The following is a 21,948-nucleotide window of genomic DNA, read 5'->3' on the forward strand; positions in this document are numbered from 1 at the left end:
ATGCTATTCTTTGACCACAACTCTGTCATGCTCCTAAAAATGAGTGGGTCAACAGAATTCTCTTTGTAAGCTCAGTGACATTTTAACAGCTTTGCCCACGTATATGAGCATCAATTTGCAAGAAATCTCAAACTTGAGACCTGGGAAGTTGGATACACAGCATGACGAAAGGAAGTGAGAGCTTGAGGGAGAGACTGGTTCACCTGACAAGAAGTAATGCTAGTCTAGAGTGGGCTCGGGAGAAGAGGGGGCTCCCAGGGGAGAACAAGCCCATGTTCACAGCCATTGCCACTGCCTTCCATCACTGTCGCTGGAGCCTGGAACTGACACCACTCAGCCAGTTCTCTGGGCTCTCGAGCCAGTGAAAATGCCAGTTCTTTGGTTTCTCTCCGTTCAAATGCTCTTAGAGAGGGGATTTTGTACAGACTCCTGGACATTCACAATGACAAATGAAAAAGGGATCGTGTCTCTCCTGACTTGTCATAAACTACGGATAATCAAGGAGTTTTCTGCCTTGCCCTCCTATAAAATCCAGCCCAGTTTCCTTACATACAGAGTAAAATGTTTTGAGAGAACAGTCTCTGGTTATACATTCATGCGCTGGTTTCACATTCAAAATGTTCTTTTTAAAAAGAATTCCATGATATCAGGAAAGAATGTCTCTGACTTTCAAGGGAGTGGAACAGTGTGTTATGAAAACATCTGAAGTGCTTATAAATTCAGAGAGAACCAATCCTTCTTGAGTTTAAGAGTAACACGAGGCAAGAGCCCGGTGGTCATTCTAAGAAAGATACCAAGACAATTGTTGACATGTATACAAGTAATGTACAAATCAAACACCGACTACCTGAAAGGCATTCTCTTTAAACAAGGGGGAGGGCAGATATATGCTCTGCCTTGGGTGGGGATGGAACTGAGGGACTGAGCTACATAATATTTTTCCATTTGCAGACAGTTAACAATTGGCTCAGTGGCTATATGTATATACTCAGATCTCCTTTGATGAGATTACTGTGGAAAAAACATTTTGCATTCTCTCTTTTATGGTGATACAGCTGGTCACACAGCCCATTTTGCCCTGTGGCTTCCAATTTGGCAGCCACTAAATGCAGGTGCCGCATCTGAATTAAAGCGCTGCATTGGGTTGGTGGGAGAAGGATGGTGCCTCCTGAAAATGTTTAGAGGTACAGTTTGAGGGGCGTCTTTCTGGCCTGTGTGATTATCTGGTTTCACTGTCTTTACATTTTCCTGAGGTAAATGACAAGAACACCTTTAGTACTGAGCCTCCTTTGGAAATTTTTTCTGCCTTTAATCATTCTCAAAGAAGAAAGTCCCCTGATGCCAGGGCGGGAAAGGAAAGGAAGGTCACTTCACCAAAAAAGAAATCTTCCAACATCTTGTAATGCTTTTCCTTTCAGGGCGTCATTTCTTCCTCTCCAGATGCCTTCATCTCCTTGATACATAAGGGTACACTAAGTTGAATCTATAAACAGAACCCACTAATTAAGAGTAATTGCTTGGGAGATTGATACTGACTATTCAGCATTATATGCGTGTTCTTCTCAGATAACCATTAGCGGCTAATAAGATACTACAGATGTGCCAGTCTGTTTCCTGTTTCCGTCTATTGTACCTTTATTGCCATATATGGACCAATCGGATGGGCGGAACAATAAGTGGATGTCCTTTTGCTCCCTGAACAGGTCTCCAAGGAACGTTTGTTATTAGATTGCTTTTTCTGTTCAGCTTCACATCAGTATGTTAGCAGAGAAAACATAACACCGAGGAAGTTTTGGGTTGCTTTTCTTTCACTTCTGTGACAGTAACTGGTTTCTTGTTTAATTAAATCTCTTTGCATAGATTTTTTTTTTTTCCCTTTCTTGTGAAGTACATAATGCAAGTCTGCAGGGGCAACGTGAGCGGAGGGAAAATGACATTCTTCCTCCCGCTGTCTTGAAAAGAAAAAGTTTCCATCTCCATGTTTAAGTACTTAAAAATTCAGCATGAATATCAGGTTGCTATATTTGACTGATTTACACTGGAGGCTTGGTAAAAAGCCTATGAATTATTCATTCCCAAGTGATTCTATAAGCCAGAACACCAGAAATCATATCCCCCAGTTGAAGTTTATAAAGTTAAATAGTTTAAATACTCTCTAGACATGTGACTGTCTGTAGAGTTGGCTTTCTTTTCTGATTTTGAGTTGCTCTGCTCCAAACCCACTTAGTTTTTCTCATAGAACTACTTAGCGAAAGATCTCACCCTTTCCTCCACTAAAACTAGTTAACATATTTTTTTTTAAGTTGGTGCGAAATATTGTGTTATAAGACAGTAATTGGTACCTTTGGCTCGTGTCAGGTTCAAAGACGTTTTATTTTGTTACAAAGATGAGACAACTGAGGAGAAAATGATGACTGGCTTTGTCTTTTTAATTTACTTACATGAGAACTAAAACAGAAAATAATCTACAGGTTATTAAGCACCATACCAAGGGAAGGACATAAATATGTTATTCTGTGAAATCACACACACACATACACGCATGCACAGTAACGCCAACCAGCCTGGCACATTAAAACTACTCATAACATTAAGATTCTCCCTAGTTCCTATATTCTGGAGTCCACAAGTGTGAGTCTTGGCAGCTAAATTTTATGGGAGTATATTAAAATAATTTAAAATGCTACTTAGAGCGGTAATGCTTTGACCTATGTGCTCATCAGGATTCATAAACTAAACAAGGTCGGCTAGGTTACTAGCTGGATGACACTTCCCAAGAAAATCCAAAGCTTCTAAAAATATGGGCTGCAGTGATAGATAGGAGCTTTCTCTGCATGTTATTTCCAGTGGAACCACGACAAACGCTTTGAGGGAAGAGCAGGAGTGGAATTTCTCAGGGGAGGAGTAAGAAACGAATTTTCAATCTATTGATGGCCACCATGCATTATTACTTCCATGGAATTCTTTGTTGCTTGTTCAATATTCATATTCTAAATAATCCCAATAGTAGAGACTATTCACTAGGAAACATGGAGCCCTGGTGGCACAGTGGTTAAGAGCTCAGCTGCTAACCAAAAGGTCAACACTTTGAATCCACCAGCCTCTCTTTGGAAACCCTATGGGGCAGTTCTACCCTGTCCTGTAGGGTCGCTATGAGTCGGAATTAACCCGACAGCACTGGGTTTGAGGTTTTTTTTTGGAAATGTGCACAACAATTATATGCACACTGAAGTACAAGCACAGGGAAGAGCCTCTGTGCACCTTATTCTCAGGTATTTAACAAGTGGAAACTCTATGGGGCAGTTCTACTCTGTCCTATAGAGTCTCTATGAGTTGGAATCAACTCGACGGCACTGGATTTTTCTGGGTTTGGTTTCTAAATCAAATTAGTCATCAAAATATCACTAAGAAGCTTTCTGTCTTCTAAAACATAGGTCAAGATTTCATGCCCTACTGAGAACATGCAGAGATAATTTCCTCATTGAGTTATTGATGTACAGTACCCTGATTCAAGTCCATTTATAAAACTTCTGATGTTACCAAAGGACTGATCAGAAGCTGACAATTCAATGAAGTTAGGGTTGAGAAATTATGCCTCGAATTTTTGTGGGCATTGAGTTTACATAAAACAATAAGAATAAAAAAGAAAATATAGCTGTAATTAGACAATCAGAATGCCTTATTTTGTTTAATAACTAATTTGCTGTTCTAGTTGTTAGGAATCTTTTTTTTTTTTTATAATGCTCAGGCAAACGTATATTAAGAACCTTCTGTCATCCTGGTTGGGGCATTGGTGGTTCAGTGGTAGAATTCTCGCCTTCCGTGAGGGAGACCTGGGTTCAATTCCTGACCAGTGCACCTTATACACAGTGACTACCAGTGAAGACTTGCATCTGTGATGTTGAACACGTTTCAGCAGACCTCCTACACTAAGACAGACTAGTAAGAAGGGCCTGGTGATCTACTTCTGAAAATCTGCCAATGAAAACTCTATGAATCACAATGGCCCGATCCACAACCAGTCGGGATGATGCAGGACTGGGCAACATTTTGTTCCACTGTGCATGTGGTCACCATGAGTCAAGGGCAAGTCAATGACAGCTTATAGCAACAGCATTGGTCAGGCACTGGCCTAGGCACAAGACATACATCAGTGGACGTGCTGGTAAGGATTCCTATCCCCATGGAGCTTAGGGGCCTAGTGCAGAAGTCAACAATCTCCGATCTTTTCGTTGGGTTCTGAAATACATAGACCTGTTGGGCGATGGAGGGAAGAAATGGTCTTAATAGAAATCAAAATATATACTTACGTTAAATTGAAAATTACCCTAAGAAGAAGCAAAATATAAAGTCTGAGCTTATTAATAACATCAGAGCTCTTTCTGTCATCTTTCTTCTGGTAATTCACTGTAGAGAATTTGTGCTAAAGGAAACCTCAAATTGTAGCTATTTGTTAAATTGTTTTGAGGCCATGACAGAGACATTGAGTAATACAGGTATTAGAGTAATTTAGGGAGGAATACCCAACAGTCTGCTTTTCAGGGAAAGAAAGTCAGAGTTTTGCCTTGTTGATCCCAAGTTGTTTGTCTGCTTCATCAGAGTTATGGATAACCCTTCCTGAGCTGGGGCAAGAATGAGGAAGTGAGGTACTTGCTCAGGCACAAAATTTAAGGGGCCACTGAAAAATTCAGCTATCAAGATAAATTTTAGTACAAAATTTTAAAAAATCAAAATTAATACAAAAAACACCCATGTTGACAACAAATCGAAATTTTAAACAAGAGCCAGATCAGTATCGTACACTTTGACTTCAGTTGGTGCCCAACTTTCTCTAAACTCCCGAAACACTTTGTTCACCTCTCATCTTCCAGCAGATTTCGTTTGTGTTTCAGTCATTTACATTCATGGCCTGTCAACCACATGACTACATCTTGGCGTTGGGGACGAGGTCTTGTCCATTCTGATGTTCTTCATTTTGCCCAGGAACAGTATATTGTACATAGCAGCTGTTCAACAAGTGCTTAATATACAAAAGGATCAAGCAAATTGGAGCTCAGAACCTGTTGGCATTTACTGAGACTTCTGAAGGCCTCTGTAGAGAGAGGTATATAAACGAATTCAGAGAAGCCACACTACATAAAAGCCTTTTGCCTTTGAGACTTTACCTCTGTATGCTTCTCATTTTTAGTATAAAACCAACAACAAAACCTGCTGCTGTCGAGTCAATTCCAACTCATAGAGACCCTATGGGACAGAGTAGAACTGCCCCATAGGATTTCCAAGGAAACCCTATGGTGGGTTCAAACTGCCGACCTCTTAGTTAGCAGCCAAACTCTTAACCACTGTACTGCCAGAGCTCCCACTTCTCTCCTATGATCATGTTGATTTTTTAAGGAGCCAGCTATGTTTGGGGTATACGATTACAAATATATTTTCCCCTATTTCTATGATTTTACTTGTTTTAACCTTAACTTGTGCTAATAGACACCTCACAAAAAGAAACATACACATAAAACAATAATCCTCACAACTGGATCAATAAGTAACATTATGATAAATGGAGAAAATACTGAAGTTGTCAAGGATTTCATTTTACTCGGATCCACAATCAACGCCCATGGAAGCAGCAGTCAAGAAATCAAATGCTGCATTGCATTGGGCAAATCTGCTGCAAAAGACCTCTTGAAAGTATTAGAAAGCCAGGATGTCACTTTGAGGACTAAGGTGTGCCTGACTCAAGCCATGGCATTGTTGATCGCCTCATATGCATATGAAAGCTGAAAAGTGAATAAGGAAGACCAAAGAAGAATTGATACCTTTGAATTATGGTGTTGGTGAAGAATATTGAATACACCACAGACTGCCAGAAGAATGAACAAGTCTGTTTTGGAGGAAGTACAGCCAGAATGTTCCTTAGAAGCAAGGATGGCGAGACTTCATCTTATGTACTTTGGACATGTTATCAGAAGGGACCAGTCCCTGGAGAAGGACACCATACTTGGTAAAGTAAAGGGTCAGCAAAAGGGAAGAAAACCCTCAACAAGATGGCTTGGCACAGTGGCTGCAGCAATGGGCTTGAACATGGCAATGATTGTGAAGATGGTACAGGATCAGGCAGCATTTCATTCTGTTGTTCGTGGGATCGCTATGAGTTGGAACCAACTCAATGACATCTAGCGATAATACAATAGACACCTCTATTAGTACATGCTCCATAAGCATGTCAAATTAACTCATTTAAACTGTATTTGTTCTTCCTTGACACCTGTTGCTCCTTCTGTGTCCCCTATCTTAAAGAGGAACTGTCATTAACTTTGTTTCTAAAACCGGAATTCCAGGCATTAGCCTTGATTCTTTAGTATGGGATTTAATGGGAGATTTTTTTTTTTCTTTAAACCTCAGTGTTCAATCCCTGCCTTTTTTTAATGCATGCTACCTTATTAATGCCCTTTTGATTCATTATGACTATGGATCATAGTCTTGGGTCCTCTCAGCTGAACCACTGCAATAGTCTTTGGTTGCCCAGCCTGCAATCAGAAATCCTTGCCACCATCCAATCCATTCTACGTAGCTGTCAAAGTTGTCTTTGTAAAATGCAAATCATAATGTTACCGCTCGCCACCGATTTCAAACCAGCTAATGGTTCTCCAAAACCCTGTGTAGTGCAAATGGTTTATGTACTCAGCTACTAACTGAAAGGCTGGAAGTTCAAGTCTACCTCGAGGCCCCTTGGAAGTAAGACCTGGCCATCTACTTCTGGAAAATTAACCATTGCAAACTCCATTGAGCACAGTTCTACTTTGACACACATGACGTTGCCACGTGTCACAGTCAACACAACCCATATGTTTCCAACAGCAACTGGAAGGTGTTTCACTAGCTATTACCTTCAGAACAGTCTAGTCTCCATACCAATGCTTCCCAGGGTCCTTTTTCATCTAGTTCCTTCCATTCCTATGTATTCCTCACTACGCTCTCGCTGATACCCTACATTTTCTCTGTTCTGTTTAGAACACCCTTCCCTAGTTCAAATGTCCCTCTCCCCCACTTGTTTTTTGTTGACTTTAGGTGTCCACCATCTGCTTTCATAATACCATGTGCCTACCTCTAATACAGCATGGGGCAAACTTGAAAATAATGAGTTATCTTCCCCCCACCAACTGTGAGCTACTAGGGGGCCATAAGATGCCTTTTATTTTCACGTCTCCAGCAAACATCTAATGCGTCAGTATACTTGTTGAGTGAATGAAAGTTGCCCAGTGCAATCAGTCACTTGTTAAATTATATTATTCTCCACTCCATCCTCCTCCTATGTATTCTCATTGCCATCCTCTAGTTCGAATTTCTGTGACTTGGTTCTCTTGTTTATGTGTCTCATATTTCATCCAAAGTGGACTATTGCCACACCCCAATTATATCTGTCCTCCTGTATCTCCACCTGCTGAAGTCTTTTTCTATCTTTCAGTAGTCATCTTCCATGCTGTCTTTTCCATCAAGTCTTTTATGTTTTCCTACAAATGGAAGTGATTCCTCTCTCTGGACATTTCTCCCTCTTCCTATGTCAACACACACACTTTATTGGCTTCACATTGCTATAATTTGTGTAGTGGTCAATATTCCCTTGTTAGGTTGTGGGCAGGAACTGTTCCTGCCTTGCTGTGTTCCCCCACAGGTCTAGCTCAGTGCTTTGGTCATAGAAGGGCCTGAGAATTGAATTGGAACTGAACTGAATTGAATAAACTATCCATTTATGAAATAATTTGCTTTAGAGTTGCCAGAATTAAATGGCCGCTCCAGTGGCAATATTACTCTAACTCAGTAATATCATTTGACCCACTGAGGAGCTAGTTAATTAAGTAGGTGGATTAAAAATATAATCTTCTGGGGGAAGAATGTTTTGGCTAGGACCCATTCACTTTTTTTTAAGCATTATGATCTCTCAACTGTAATTCCTCTTGCTTTCCACCCCAAACAGCAATAGGACTTTTTCCACATGACTGTTGATGGCTGGTTTAGGAATACAAGGCTGTACACCTGTGTACCAGATGTGCTCTGCAGCCTCTGTGCTACCCCAGCCCATCTGCAAAGGATACGCCATGCTGGGTCCTTCCTATAGCAAAGGGGCACTGGTCCCCAGCCTTCTTACGACATGCTAGGTTCCCTGGTGCTTGCCTGTTTTCTTTAACTTAAAATCCTCTTCCTTGAATTTCAATGTCTTGGGTGACTTTTGCCCACACAGGGAGGTCTTAGTCCATTTGCTTATCTGTGAGTCTGCTTTTTCTCTGACTGTTTGATTTTTGCCTGGCAATTTTTTGACCTGTATCACCACTTGCGAGAGTGCTTTCTTGGTCTCCTGGAGCGAAACCAGCCACATTAGCATCAATGGTAGTTAATAGCTGATGAAATCCTCAGGACTTCCTTGCAGAGCCTGAGGAGCGTCATCTGATATTGAAAGTAGCTTTCGCAAAAATGACTGGGATTCGACAACAAACGGGTCTGGCATCCATGGGCACCAGGGACAAGATAGCTTTGTTGACTTTTTTATTTCTGTAAGAATGTCTCTGCAGCCCAATCCAGCCCATCTCTGTGCCAATGTGCTAACAGTTGTGGGATCTCATTCATCTCAATGGAGGCCAGTTAGCCCGAGCATCCCACCTGTTGTAGTGGATGGAGTCAAGTGCCATGGAAATGTGGCCATTCGTTCACATCACCAGCGAGAGCGCTCTCGCTATTAGTTTCCCTTCGTTTTAAGCAACTCTAATTGCACAAAGTCTTGCAGCAGTGACAAAACAAATGGCATTCGGAGTTTTCGCTTAATTTTTATATAATTTGTAAGTGCTTTTTCCCAAAAGAAGAACCAAAGAGTTATTAAAAATATGCATACACATTAATGGAAATGCCCTCATCCCTGCAAGGGATTAAAAAAAAAAAAAAAAAAAAAAAACCTCAGCCAGATTTTTCTAGTCCTTCTTAGCATAAGATGCCCCAGGCTGTGTTTTGGCCCAGAGGAATTTTGAGGCAGAAAACAGAGTTTAAGCAATAGAGAAACAGGCTGAGTCTTAACTAGAACAGTGCTAAAAGGGTTGCTATTTCTTACGGGTTGCTGGAGTGACACAATAGTTGAGAATGTGGCAGACCTTCCAGCTAAAGTCGTAGCTGGCCAACTGAAGTGCTGGGACCAGGCCCGGCTAGAGACTGTAGCGGGTGCCTGGATAATTGCAGTCAGTGGAAAATAATAACTGTTTTCATACATTGTCATTTCCTTAAGAAATCTCCTAAATGGATTTTTAAGTATAAAAAAAAAAGTGAAAAAGAATGTGTGTATTTAAACATACATCTGATATAAATAGATGAATGGGTAAATACAGACAGTACACCAGACAATATAGTATTTGTTAAAAATTAATATGGGGAACAAGTGTTTTGTTCTGTTTCCAGCTATGCGTGAGCGTAAGCTGGCTTAATCAATCAATCAAATGTGCTTCAAGATATCAGGCATTTTCATGGACTTTACAATATTAAGAATAACATAGACATCTAGCTTCCTCTGTGCCATATACATTTCTAAGTGCTTTACACATGTTAACTCATTTGGTCCTTGTGTTAGTTATCTAGTACTGCTCTAACAGAAATACCGCAAGTGGATGGCTTTAACAAAGAGAAATTTATTTTCTTACAGTCCAGTAGGTTACAAGTCCAAATTCATGGTGTCGACTCCAGAGGAAGCCTTTCTCTTTCTGTCGGCTCTGGAGGAGGGTCCTTTTCTTCAATCTTCCCTTGGTCGAGGAGCTTCTCAGGCACAGGGACCCCATGTCCAAAGGATGCACTCTGTTCCCGGTGCTGCTTTCTTGGTGGTATGAGGTCCCCTACTCTCTGCTTGCTTCCCTTTCCATTTATCTCTTGAGAAATAAAAGCTGGTACAGGACACACCCCTGGAAACCCTGGTGGCATAGTGGTTAAGTGCTACGGCTGCTAACCAAAGGGTCAGCAGTTCAAATCCAACAGACGCTCCTTGGAAATCTATGGGGCAGTTCTACTCTGTCCTAGAGGGTTGCTGTGAGTCAGAATCGACTCAATGGCATTGGGTTTGGTTTTGGTTTGGTAGGACACACCCCAGGGAAACTCCCTTTGCCTTGGATCAGGGAGGTGATCTGAGTGAGGGTGGTGTTACAATCCCACCCTAATCCTCTCAACATAAAATTACAGTCACAAAATGGAGGACAACCAAACAATCCTGGGAATCACGGCCTAACCAAGTTGATACACACATTCTTGGGGGGCCATAACTCAATCCATGATGGTCTTTATCACACACTTGTGACCTAAGTACTATTATCATCCCCATTTTATAAATCAGGAAACTGAGACTCGATGAAATTGAGACTTTACCATTTGCCTCAAACAAGAACTTACTGTTCTTTCTGGTTTCCTAGAATAAGATTCACCTTATCCGCAGTGTCTATAATGTAGCACGTTCTGGATTGATGACTTTTCCAAAATGTGGATATCTTGACTTTGAAAAGAATGCAACAATTGATAAACAGTATTTTACCCCATACTGTATTTGCACAACCGAAGTTAAAGACTTCATACATAATTTCTTGCCCAAACACATAAACAACAAAGAAACATTACAGCTGATCTGTTACCAGCCGTGTCGTCAAGATAATTCTGCTATATTTCTTTACACTCTTCCCTTCTCCTGTCTTTTTCCTGGGGACTGGACTCCCATCATTTTACCTGGGAGATCATGCCACACACAAAACCAAATCATGCTTCAATCGTTGGAATGCTGGGTTATTGAAATGGTAATCATTTCAAAATATTATTTTATAATAATTCCATGACTTTAATTCTTATTATGTTACAATCACTCATCAGCAAACTCTTCTGTATATTTAAATGAGTGTTTTTGGTTTCAAAGATGAACTTTGGAGAAGCTGTAAACTTATTTCAGTGGTACTACTAAGGATCAGGAAATCCTGGTGGTATAGTGGTTAAGTGCTATGGCTACTAACAAAGAGGTCAGCAGTTCGAATCTGCCAAGGGCTCCTTGGAAACTCTGTGGGGCAGTTCTACTCTGTCCTATAGGGTCACTGTGAGTTGGAATCAACTTGATGGCAGTGGGTGTGTTTACTAAGGATCAAACCATCTTTGGGATTCCTCTTTTTGTCACCAGCCTCCATTTATTTGGAAAGGCAGCAGATCTTTATCCTTGAGGACAGATTTGCTTAAAAAAATAATAATTTCAGAAGAAAGTCTAGTCAATAGAAGTGGAGGAGATTTGGGAATCAGAAATTGCAGTGCCAGTATAAATTCATGAAGTGATTATTCTTATATATTCAATAACTTTATTAGTTAGTCCAGCTGTAACAAACACCCCCAAATTTCTGAGGCTTAATGCCATGGAGGTTTTATTTATCACTAATGCCACAATCTGTAGCAGATCACACAGCCATTCAGGGACCCAGACTCTTTCCACATTGTGGCTCTGCTGTCTCCTAGATCCTCAGGGTTCTGTACTCTGAACTCAGCAGGCAAGGGAAGTGAAACAGCATCGGGGATTGCACAGGAGGTTTAGGGAACTAGACCTTAGATGGTGCACATCACACCCATCCACATCCCACTGGCCAGAACTCAGCTTCATGGTCCCACTGAATTGTAGGAAAACTTGGGAAATATTGTTTGGCTGCGCCACTAGAAGGAAAAAGCAATGAAATTTGATGAGGACGTAACAATGTCTCTGCCGTATTGCCTCTGGTGATATTTTCTCCCTCCCCAAAAAAAGTGTTCCAGAAGTGTCTTGAGTAATAGCAGCATAATTGGAATAAAGTATTGAGCCACTTGCTATGAATGCCTTCAAAGACAAATGCCATTTTGAAGTACATTCTGGTATATTTCTCTTAACTTTACATTTGATCCACATTACCTAGATAGTTCCTTTTCAGATAAGTAAGCAAAGCAGCGTCCATATCTGTCTTCTTTGATCAATCAACCATCCCTTAGGGATCTTTCTGACGGAGAAGCAGAGGGGAGATTTCTACGATGGGATAGAGGGTCCAGGCACAAAACTGACGACCTTAGGGAGAAGAAAGCATGGAGATGGCTCGAAAAGAAAATAAGCCATTCCCTCATGTGGGGGAGCAAAATTTACTGTTCAAATAAGGTTAAATTTTTATTCTAGGTACTATCATTTTTTTTTTCCCCCTTGAAGAGAATAAAAGGAAATATTTCAGACACATTTTAATTTGGGGGAAGGGATCACCATCCTCTCTTTTTGCTACTCTCAAGTCTATTGAGAACCATGTGGTTGTTGTTACCTGTCATTGAACCAACCCCGACTCATGGCAATCCCATGCACAACAGAATGAAATTGTGCCCAGCCCTGTGCCATCCCCGTGATTTGTCGTAGATAGGAGCATTGTGATTTATACAGTTTTCATTGGCTGATTTTCTGAAGTAGCTCACCGAGCCTTTCTTCCTAGACTGCCTTAGTCTAGAAGCTCTGCTGAAACCTGTTCAGCATCAGGTTAAAAAAAAAAAGTCCAAAAGCCACTTAAATTTTCTATTTTTGTTCCATACTTTCTCTGTAGACACACGCATGCACACATGAACCCTCTCACTCTTTTTCTTAGCTGCCTTCATCCTATCCTATTCAGATTAAACAGCTCTATCATATTTCCCTGGTACAGTAGTTAAGGGGTACAGCTGCTAACCAAAAGATCGGCAGTTCAAATCTACCAGGCACTCCTTGGAAACCCTATGGGGTGGTTCTATTCTGTCCTATAGGATAGCTATGAGTTGGAATAGACTTGACGGCAATGGGTTTGGGTTGGTATCATATATGCCTAGCCTCTGGCAATTTTCAGAGAGGCTTTTGCATAATTTCCATATGGCATAGTAGAAAAGCAAAAGAGTCAAATAAACCTTTTAAACACTCGTTCAGGAATGGTTTTACATTCCCAGTGAAGGTGTCATACTCTTTCCTCTGTCCCAAACTTCATTTTCACCCCTTTTCCTCTTCTAGAGTCCAAGTCTTCTATAGAACTGGCACAGAATCTTTCTGTTTCAGGGTTGTAGAAAATTTGAGTAGCCAGTCATGGGTGTTGTCCAGTTACCATGACTGACCAAACCACACAGTGGTCTTTCCCTCCAGGAAACAGAAAAAAAGAAATATGAGCTGGTGGAACCTGGCACTGGCCTCAGGGTAAACAAAGTGTCAGTGTTTGTGGCTCCAGTGCTTGGCTAAGTCCTTTAAGGCTCAGCGTAGGCTGATGCATAAGTTTCCCATTGCTGCTGTAACAAATGACCACCAAAGTAGTGGCTTAAAACAGCAAAAGTTAATTGTTTTACTAAATCCAGAACTATTCAAGTTGTGGATGTCAGAAGCCTAGAATCTGTTTCGCTAGTCTAAACTTAAGGTAGGGCTAGCCCCTTCTGGAGGCTCTGAGAGGAGACTATGTGTCCATGTTATTTTTAATTTCTACAGGTACTACAGCCACCTGTATTTCTTGGCCTATGGCCCCTTCCATCATCTTCAAAGCATATCGCTCCAATCTCTGCTCTTGTCATCATATTGCCTTCTTCTCTTCTGTAGTCAAATCTCCCCCTGCTGCATGGTAATAGTTCCAGACTGCCTGTCTAGATTGAAATAATCACAGAGTTGACACCTGCAGGCATGGAGAATTCCCAGCCACCGAGGAAATGGCAAGTGGCAAGAGCTGAAGTGTCTTGACCTTACCCAGAAGGCACTGGGGAGTGAGGGGAATTGGTCAAGTAACAAGGATCCTGTCCTAACTGGGAAACTGATGGAAGTGAGTTCTCCTGTGAGTATCTGTAGCACACTGGATACTGGGCAGAATAATTCTAGACTCCCTGTGCCATCGCAAGAAACTCCTAACGTGCCCTTAACCTGGTCCATGTAGGTGTGGAGACTACTTTAGTGTAAGAACCCGAGTAGATGTGGGTCACCCCAGTGTGCAGTGCCCAGCACTTCTGTAGCTGCTCTGACAGTCCCAGATCCTTTTTAAGGTGGAAAGTAATACGATCATCTCATTTATTTCACCAACCCAAATATATGGAAAATACTTACAATATAATGTCATCATGGTAAAAGCTATCCCGTTGTCGTCAACTCAATTCCGACTGGTAGCAACTCTATAGGACAGAGTAGAACTGCCCCATAGGGTTTTTAAGGAGCAGCTGATGGATTTGAACTGCTGACCTTTTGGTTAGCAGCTGTAGCACTTAACCACTATGCCACCTATGTGTTGAGAATTCTTGCTCTTGTCTTGTCTTGACTTGGTAAATGCAAGTGTAAAAAACATTTTTTTTTAATTTTCTGCTAGACTTCACTTCCCATATATCCCCCAAAAGTTATAAGCATGTTGTAATATTTAAGTATTGAATTAACATTAAATAATATTTAAATTCACTACTTTGGGGGATTCTGTTAGACTCCTAGTTTATGAATTCTCCTTTTTATAAAATGAAGAAAGGAATATGCTATGAATTTACTTTCAAATAAAAATGGATATGCATACTTAGAGAATTTGACTATACAGAGATATAATATGTCTGTTTCTGTACTGTCCATATTAGAAGATAAAACTGCAAGGTTCCAGGGGTCTCAAATGTATCTTTCTTTAGCTCTTTTCCAGCACTGTGACATTCATAAATGCACACTTACAAGTTCAGTATACCTGATAACATTACTTCAGTTTTAATCTCAACATGCAAGTTCACAGTGGCCTATAATTTCACACAATCATCTGAAGACTGGTCACTTTGCGCTTCCAAAAGGAGCAGGAGTTGAGTCCATGGTAGTAAGGTTCTGCTGGGATCTCAGGTATACAGGTACAATTTGGGAGTTTGGTGTAAAAAAAAAAAAAAAAAAACAGTTTGAACAGTTGAAGACTTAGGCTTTGCAAAATCCTGACTGCTGTTCTTAATACTAAAACCAACCATAGAACCACAGTTGGAGCTATTGTGACTCATCTTATCTCTGCTTTTGCCAGGTACCTTGGTTTTGTGTTCTCTCTGTCTCATGTATCTTGCTCACTGTAGATTTTCTAGCCTCATGGCTTCTGCCAACTTATTTGTATATCTTTCCAATTCTATGCCAGTCTTTTCTACGTTTTCTTGGTGTGTCGGGCATTCAAAACCACTTAATAGCAAGGTGCTGATGGGATAGGTGGGCCACCATCCAAGATACAGACTTCCATCGGACAGAGGTCTTCTTCTAGGCCACTAACCAGCCTATAGATAGCTGACTTTGCCTTGAGTACCAAACTCCAGCCCAGACATTCGGGTTGACTTGGCAGTATTCCATGGTATAAAACATGGAAACCTTTGCATATGGAGTTGCCTGCACTCACTTTTGTCAAAAACAAGCAATGGTACCAGCAGATATTTGATCCAATACTTACTGCATACCTTATGTTTTAGAATCTATGTGAAAAGGCTTTAAGTGAAAGTTGACTCTCTAGGAGGTGTGCACAGTGCCAGTATATGTAGCAACTTTGAGTTTAGAGTTGACCCCTTAATAACCCACATTTGCACTACTGCTCCCATAATTTACGAAACTAAAACCTTGGCATTTTAGACCTTCTAAGCATTTCCACTCGTGATGTTACTGAAAGTCATTTTTTTTTCAGTTTGGATCTCTTAATAGATGGAATCTTATAAAAAGATAGCCAAAAAGGAAATACAGAGGCATTTTGTGTACACTTTTAGAAATAGGTCTTTAACATGTCAAATGACCTCCTCCTGACGCAGCGGAAGCAATTCAGATTTTACTCTCTGTTCACTTGACAGTCTAAGGGACTCCTTTGACTGTATTATCCCTCCAAATGACCCTCTTCTATCTCCTTCATTGTCAATTTAAATTAAAACAAGGAGGGAAAAAAAAAAAAAAAACTCTTTTTGGGCCAGATTCAAATCTCTCATTGTGGCTTCCCTTGGTTTAAGTTGAACATAATTTTATCAGCACTCTTTTTGATGAAAATGCTGAATATAAGAAAGGCTGCAAAACCACTGGGCGTGCAAAACTGACTTCTTTACAGCCATGTTTCTTTTCTATCAAGAACAGCAAAAGCAACTGACAGGACTTGTGCTGAGCTTGGCATTTTTGCTGAAAACAAGTATTTGGCTGAATGCATCTGAGAATTTTTAAGTGGCATTACCTGGAACCAAAGCCTTAAATAGAGGTATTTGGGCTTCAATGTATTGGGAAAGGAGGCAGTATGCATGCAGTGTCTGTCAAAGGAAAGATTTCCCCACAACCAATTCTATGTTGGCCAAGGAAATACAGCGGCATTTGCTGAGTTTCATAACAAGATATTTGGAAAAAAAAAAAAACCTATCTTTTGTTCACTTCTGTTTATTTTTTGTTAGCTACATCAGCCATGACGCCATTAAATGGCAGTAGGAAGAAATGGATACAGAGTTTTCTACAAAAATCTTGTCCATTTGTTGCTTGGGCTATACTTGAAGGCAATAGAGTATGAAACTAACCCGTTCTCTCCACATTAAAATGCCTGTCTCCTGTGTCTCAAAGCGCAATGTTTTCTAACAAGGGTCCTCTCTCTCAGCTGAAGTCTTTAAGGAAGCCCGTATCAAGTCATCAATACATTAAATGGCATTGTCCAACATGCCTGCCGCGCATGGCCAAGGCAGGTCAAATCTCTTTATTTTATCTGCGGAAGCATTTGACACAGCCCCACAGCCTGCGTGCCTGCGATGGCAGTTCAAATCTCACTTATTTTGTTCCGTTTCAGATTGGGGCTGTTGCTGTCTTTTTCTTACCACTCAGGGTAACAATTTAGACATTGATGGAATTAGGCTTATCTAGCTTGGGTCTTGAGTGAGACGTTGCCTTGTAGTTAGAGTATTCTTTAACTCTCTTTTTCATAGAAGCAGTTTAGAGGCTGGAACAGATTTGGACACAGATCACTTTATTAAATTTGACGAATTCCCAGCAAAATGTGATAGATTAAAAACATGTACTTTTTCCTGTTGCCTCCCAAATCCTCACCAAAATGATAGCAAGAGAATGTAAAAACTATAAATCATCAAAGATAACAGGAACACACTGACACAGTGATGCTGGTTGCAGACAAGAGATGTCAACAACTTTTTTTGAAGATGGGAAGTGAAGGCAGCGATGAATGAATTAGCAGAGAGCAGGAGATGCCTAAGAAGGATGCCAACTAGAGGCAAGGACACCGAAGTTGTAGAATCTTGGACAGTCAGAGATCAACTATGATCATATTGAGAGTAAGGGGTAGTTTTGCATATGTAGGCAATAGCCGAAGAGACATATTTATTGTTGAAACCAATAGATAATGAAGAAAAAATTTTACAAAATTATGGAAAACTACTTTAAGTGTGTTATCTATAAAAATAGATACAAATAACAAATAAATAAAACCAGCTAAAACGATTTCAAGTGATTGTCTCTAGGTTGTGGGACTTAGAAATGGGGAGAAGTGGAGGAGGAGATAACACCATTTTTCTTCATTAGTTTAGAGCAGAGGTCAGCAAACTGTGGCCCACGGGCCAGATTTGGCAGGCTGCCTGTTTGTGCAAATAGAACGGTCTGCCCATCTGTATGAGTATCATCTGTGGTGGCTTTTGTGCCACACGTACTTGTTACAACAACCACATTGAGTAGTTGCAACTGGGACTGTGTGGTCCATAATTTGAAATATTTCTTTTCTGGCTTTTTACAGAAAAGTTGGCCGACCTCATGTCTAGAACAGTGGTTCTCAAGCATTAGCACGCATCAGAATTACCCAGCCCAGTGCCGTTGAGTCGATTCCGACTCATAGTGACCCTATAGGACTGAGTAGAACTGCCCCATAGAGTTTCCAAGGAGCGCCTGGTGGATTCAAACTGCCAACCTTTTGGTTAGCAGTCATAGCACTTAACCAGTACGCCACCTGGTTAAAACCCAGATGGCTGTGCCCCAGCCCCCAGAGTTTCTGATACGGGAAGTCTGGGGCGGGTCCTGAGAACCTGCATTTCTGAGAAGTTTCCCCATGAGATTGCTGCTGCGGGACCAGGAACTCCACTTGGAGAACCACTGTCTAGAGGAACCATTTGATTTTTTGAAAAGTATAAGTATGATATTTATAATATATATTTTTTAAATGTTTAGAAGTGCAAGCCTTGGAGCTCACATGCAAATCTGGGCTAGGATATATATAGAAACAACCTCTGGTGAGTGAAATGCAGTAAGAAATGATTGATTTAATTTTTTAACTTGTAAAAGAACAAAACGGTAAAAAATTAAGTTATAGAAAATATACCGTATGTTATTAATAATAAAACATCACAGAGACAGGCATAAATGATAAGATTTGTTAAGATTACAGGGTCCCCTTCACTGAATGGGTACGAATCATCCCAAAGGTTAGTAGGCAGACTCACCATGCTGCTTCCTGTCGTTCTCCAACATGGCATCCTATTTAGCCAAGGCAGGTTATCGTATATTAACATCAGCTGTGCAAATACCAAATGACCAAACCAGTTGCCATGGAGTTGAGTCCAACTCATAGCTATAGAACAGAGTAGAACTACCCCATAGGGTTTCTAAGGCTGTACATCTTTATGAAAGGCAGAATGCCACATCTTCCCCCGCTCTCCCCCGCAGAGTGGCTGTGGGTTCAAGTCATCCGCCTTTTGATTAGCAGCTGAACACTTACTCACTGTACTACCAGGGCTCCTTAACTATGCAAGTAGCTCTTTAAAATCCATTCTTTTTTGTTTCCCTCTAAAATGTTTTCAGCTTTTTTTCTTTGTCAAGGAACATTTAGTGTCTTGTAAAAACACTAGTTTTCTGGACAACAGGGTTTGAAAAACTTGATTTTAAACCTACTCCTCTTTGCTTGACCCCTTTTACAGATGGTGAAACTGATACCCAGGGATCTCATGGGTAGTAAGTGATAGCTCCGTAACCTCCTGACCCGCCCCCCACTTCCTTTCCTTCTTGCACCCAGCTCCTGTTTTCTTTGCCTCAGGTGGTGAAGGAAAGAACCCCGAGTGAGCCCAAACTCAAATCAGGCATGAAGGAAAAAAAAAAAAAGGCGCTGCTAATACCGGTGACCATATTTTTTCTAAAAGCCTGAAACAAAGGAAATTCTCTGCTTCCAGGAATAGCGTTAATCAGTCACATATGTGAGCAGAGACCCAGTCACTGTTTAGACAATTTTCCACCAACACAACAGGATTTTCCCGACACATTGATTTCTTTTGCTTTTGCCTGTTATTAGTGTAAGATTTTTTTTTTTCCCCTAAAGATCTCAGGCCTGATACCAGACCTTTTCAACCAGGCAGGCAAAGAGGCCAAAAATCTGCAGTGTTTGAAAGCGAAGAGGAATGAAGGATTATTGAGGGTAGAAATAGTCCCTGGTTGGTAAAAACAAACAAACAGCTTTAAAAATCCACCAATTGTGCCCTGCGGGGAAATGGGTTTGGTGAACTGTCAGCTCCACCAGTTAATGAGGCCCTTTGTCTAATGGAGAGAAGAAAGACCATTTATAACAATGCTGGGCTTTGTGTGTGATGTAAAAATCAAATTGAGTGGAAATGCACCAAATACTAAACGGCGTTGTTCGTTTTCTAATTAATTTGCTACCCGCTACAACATCAAAGTACTAAATATATGGTGTGTGAGCTTAAGAAGAGAAAGCACAGAAAACACTCACCTCAGAGATTAAAATGGATGCATACTCCATTTGCTTTCCTGTCATTGGAGAGACGAAATGTGGTTTGAAGTTTGAAAAGGACATTGATATTTTGGGTGGGTGGTCATCTTTGGAGTTAGTGTCTTAGGTCAAACGACTGGGCATGCTGAGACCTGTGCAAGATTCACTGATGTTCTCGGGCGCCTGGGACCGTATAGTCTCACTGTGGCTGATGTTCATTTTTAGTATTAAAAGGTCAGGGATTCAAGACCCTGGGGGAATGTCATCTGAATGAGGGCAGGCACTCACATCACGACTGCTTATGGAGTTTTATCTCTGTAGGGTACAACTGGAAACCCTGGTGGCGTAGTGGTTAAGCACTACAGCTGCTAACCAAGAGGTCAGCAGTTCGAATCCACCAGGCGCTCCTTGGAAATTCTATTGGGCATTTCTACTCTGTCTCATTGGGTCACTATGAGTCAAAATCAACTCGACGGCAGTGGGTTTGGTTTTTTGGTTTAGGGTACAACCAGGACAACGTAGGTACTCAGTATATACCTGCAGCCTGGTGGGGAGAAGAAAGAGTAGGCGTGCTAGAACCAGCCAGACTTGGGCTCGGATCCTGGCTTCGCCACAGGCTGTCTGTGCAGCATCAGGGGCAAATCATTTCTACTCACTAAGCCTTAATTTTTCACTAGTAAAATAAGGACAATAATAACTACCTTATGTGACTGCTGTAGATACTAAAGCTGATGTACATCAAGGGCTTGACACATGGTGAATGAGAAACAGAAGTTTTTCTTGATTAGAGCATTTTAGGGTTTAAAAAAATTTTAGTTTGTTGTTGTTGAGAATATCATATACAGCAAAACATACACCAATCCAACAGTTCCAACACGTACCATTCAGTGACCTTGGTTACGTTCTTCGAGTTGTACAAACATTCTCTCCCTCCTTTTTGAGGTGTTCCTCACCCATTAACATAAAATCACTGCCTCCTGAGGTTCCTGTGTAATCTTTCCAGTTGCTGTTGCCAATTTGATCCCATATAGATATTTCTTAAAAGAGCATAATGCTCAAGGCAGACATTTTTTTCTAGGTAAGCTAAACCATTGCTTGATTTTAAGAAGACTTCAGGGGCTATTTATGGTGTCAGGTTTAAAGATTACCTCAGGGCAATAGTTTCTGGGGTTCACCTAGTCTCCATGGTTCCAGAAAGTCTGGATTCAATGAGAATTTGAAATTCTGTCCTGCATTTTCCCACTTTTCGCCAGGATTTGAGGGTTTTTAATAAGCAAACTATCTCATTTCACAAACTGAGAAATCAGTAAGTTTTGCTGGGTCTTTGTTCTTAACTTTACCCAAGTCTTAGTGTTTTTTTCTTTACTTTCAGGACATAAATTCTAATAGATTTTTCCTGGGACTACTGTTCGCCTCTCACCACTCTCCCCAGAGCCTATTGTCTGTTCTAACAAGCTTATTCTCAGAAACATATTGTGTGATGGTACAACACACATATCAATAGGAAACTCTTATCTAGCATATACTTCAAACCAGGCACCGTCCCATACTCCTCACTGGCCTTTCTGTAAGCCTCACAACAACTCTCTGAAGTAATTGTTATTATTGTCCTCACTTTACAAAGGAAACTGAGATGAGGTAATTACTCAAGGGGCAGAGCCAGAATTTGAACTCAGGCAGCCTGGCTCCAGAATCATGCTCCTAACAACTACTCTATGCTGTTCTTGTGATATGACTCTCATTTCATGTTGCGTGGGTATAAATTCAGGGCCTGACATTCATTGAGCTCCAGAGTTTTTGGAGCTTCTGTTGGTCATCAGTGCCAGGGTTAACCTGTGAAGTCTATAGTCAGCCAATCCTCGAATCTGTATGTCAGGCTTCTTCCGTTCCCCAACTCAAAGAATACTGTGATTCTTTGAGACTCCATAATGAGTATCCCTGGAATGCCCTTTAAGGAGTGGGGATGACTTAGCTCTCTTTAACTCAATCAGGAGTTAAGATTAGATACTCTATGAAGACAGGAATCACGTCAATGTAATTGTACCCTGGCTATCTCTGGTGCCTACATCAGCACCTGGCATATAATGGTAGATGAAGATTGGCTTCATGAATGGGTAATTGGACAGATGGAAGAATGGATGGCTGATGGTTGGATGGGCCAGTTGATAGATGGATGAATGGGTAGATGTATAGACAATATTCTAACAAGAAAGGAGTATTTTGTGACAGTGAAGAACTG

This window comes from Loxodonta africana, chromosome 27 (genome assembly GCF_030014295.1).
Source record: "Loxodonta africana isolate mLoxAfr1 chromosome 27, mLoxAfr1.hap2, whole genome shotgun sequence".
Classification (NCBI taxonomy): domain Eukaryota; kingdom Metazoa; phylum Chordata; class Mammalia; order Proboscidea; family Elephantidae; genus Loxodonta; species Loxodonta africana.